Here is a 2,686-nt window from a genome sequence, read left to right on the forward strand (position 1 = left end):
CCTGCACCTGTCTCATGCAGCCCAAGGGGTATGGGTCTGAGTCTCTCTCCAACCAAAACAGGCCCGTGGACTCAGCCGTGTGGGAGGTGTCTCACCAAATGTTTGAAGGGGGAAAAATCCCGTTTTCTTAGCTGTTTTTTTCTTTCTATTTTGGATGATTTTTCTAAATGACTTCATTTCTAAGAAGGGGGTAGTGGAGAGAAGGAGGACAGAGGGGGGGAGGGACATGGGCCTGAGGGGCCCAGGGGAGTGGACTGGATGGATGGGGGGAAGCTCCAGAGCCCTGGTCCTCCTGGTCCTTGCCCCCAGCCCAGCTAGGTGGGAGGAAGCCCCTCCGGGAGCTTGTCTCTGGGCACGACCTCCCTGACCCCCTGCCTGCCTCATGGGCAGTGCCCAGCGCAGTCCAGCCCTGGCCCCACACAGCTCGGAACCAACAGAGCCCACTCTGCTCTCTGGAAGGGCAACCTGGTGCAGGGTTAGGAGGCTCCTGGGGTTTTCTAGAGAGCACAGAGGAGGCCGCAGAGGCAGGAGCAACGCCCCAACCACGTGGCCTCCAGCTAGGCGCGGACCCACGGCCCTGCCACCCTGCAAGCCGGGCCTCTGCCGCCTTCACTGCAAAGGGTCTGGGCATTCACTCTGCAGGGCTCTCGCTGCTGCTGAGAAAGGTCAGTCTGCAGAGGGCTGGGCCCCAGCCTGGGCCCCAGCTGCAGGGCAGGCCCGTCAGGAGCTCAGCGTCTGCTGCCGTAGGCAGTGGAACCCCCGGGCAGGAGAGTGCTCGCAGCGATGGCCATGCCAGACCCTCCTCAGTTCACAGAGGGCTTCTCCAGCCAAACCCCCGCAGCCTGGGAGGCGTCAGGCCGGGCTCAGGTGAGAAGTGGGAGTGACTGTCCACGGCCTCTGGGAGTCAGAAAGGCAACTGGCCACCCTGCCCTGGGTGTACCCAGCATCCTGCGTTGTGAAGTGGAAGCTGCCAGGGCTGGGCAGAGCCAGGGCCTCCATGGCAGGCCCGAACCACACCCTTCTGCCCTGTGCTCCACCCTCAGCTCTCCTAGGCAGTGAAGCCAGAGGCGCCTTGGCTGGACCGAGGGGAAGCAGGCTGCTGTGTGCTGGGCTTAGGTCGGCAATGTGCCCCCACCTCTGGGCCAGAGGTCTGCAACTGAGATGTGGGAGCTGGGCTCCCCACCGCCCGCAGGTAGGATCTGCCCACCTCTGCAATTGCTGGGGCGGCTGGGCTCCTGGGAGACCCTTGGTTGTAGGAGCACTGCCCCACCTCTACCCCCGTTCCCACAAAGCCTTCCTCTTCCCCATGTCTGCCTCAAGTCACCCTCTCCTTCCTCCTGTAAAGATACCTATCATCGGATTTAGGGGCCACCCTAATCTCGGGTGGTCTCATCTCGAGAGCCTTAACTCCTTACATATGTGACTCTTCCTCTAACTCAGGTCCCCTCTTGAGGTCCTGGTGGACGGCCCTCGGGGCCACCTCAGTCCTACAAGGGGAATGGGAACTAGTGCACGGGGCAGCCAAGGGGAAAGGAGGGACAGCAGGGGGAGGGGGGTGCAGTGGGAGGGAGAGGACGGCTGCCCGCCGGCCGGGCCTTGTGCACGTGGGACTGCCCCACTCGAGTCCTGACCTGGCTCGGGGCTGGCGAGACGGCTCTCCACCAGCTCGGCCTCCGCTGCTGTTACCAGTGTCCAGTTCCAGGCACCATGCGTACCCTCCCCACCAGGGCTCTCAGACCCCTCTGCGCTCAGACCCTGGGATGGCTGTGTCGAGGAGGCCGAAGTCAGACGAGCCACTGTCGTAGGCCCCACGAGGGACAGTGAGTCCCACGATCCTCTCACCTCCCAGTTCCCCATCACCAAAGCCCTTTCTTTCCTCCCAAGCCCCTGCAGAGTCTCAGCCATTTCTTCTAATGAGGCTCACCCCGCCTCGGACTCACCACTGGGGCACACTGGAGCGTGGACACCTGCGCTTTGCAGCTCCAATGGCACCTCACTGGAAGCTCAGAGCAGACTCAGAGCGGACGTGAACCCCAAGGGGTGGAGAGAGCCCAAGGCCTGGCCTGAGAGCTCGCAGACAGCCGGACTCAGACCCCTGGCCCCACTCCTGCCATGCTGGGCTTGGTCCCTGGACTGTTCTGCCCTGCTGCGATTTCGGGGCAGGACGCCCACCGCCTAGCTGGGCAACAGGCTCTACTCAAGGGCCAGGGGAGGAAAGTCCTGCTCACATCGCTCGCCGCCGGCCTGGGTGACAGACCCGGCCGTCCCTTCCAAGTCTCCTCCAGGACAAAGTCTCCATTTTCCTCCCTTGAAAAACAGAGCGCTCAGCCCCTCCCTCCCTAGTTTCTGGACTTTGGAGTTGAATCTCCAAGGACACGCCAGGTCCTCGGGTCCCACTGAGGAGGGTGGCTTTGGCCAGGTGTTCCGGCACCATGCCCGAGTCAGGTGGAGCTGGGCATGGTCTGTGCCCGCTGGGGAGGCCACGGAGTCTCCCAGCCTGGGGCCAGAGTCAAGGACAAGGCCCTCTGGCTGTCTGCACTGGCATCTGGTCACCGGCTACCTTGGCCGCACGCAACACTCCCAGGCAGAGGCCTGGGCCCTGAGGAGCTGCGGGAGACATCCTGCCACTGCTCGGCTCAGTGCCATGTCTACTATGGCAAAGAAAGAGAAAAAAAGGCAACCACCA

At 62.9% G+C, this 2,686-nt stretch overlaps 1 long non-coding RNA gene across 1 annotated transcript; it reads left to right on the forward strand.

Moving 5' to 3' along the window:
- The first annotated feature begins 500 nt into the window (after window positions 1–500).
- On the forward strand, window positions 501–2,677 carry LOC102471637 (uncharacterized). Its single transcript, XR_334124.2, has 3 exons — window positions 501–867; window positions 1,044–1,192; window positions 1,885–2,677. It is a non-coding gene; the product is annotated as an uncharacterized LOC102471637 (long non-coding RNA).
- Window positions 2,678–2,686: the final 9 nt, after the last annotated feature.

Source organism: Tupaia chinensis, unplaced genomic scaffold (genome assembly GCF_000334495.1).
Source record: "Tupaia chinensis unplaced genomic scaffold, TupChi_1.0 Scaffold000159_1, whole genome shotgun sequence".
NCBI lineage: Eukaryota > Metazoa > Chordata > Mammalia > Scandentia > Tupaiidae > Tupaia > Tupaia belangeri.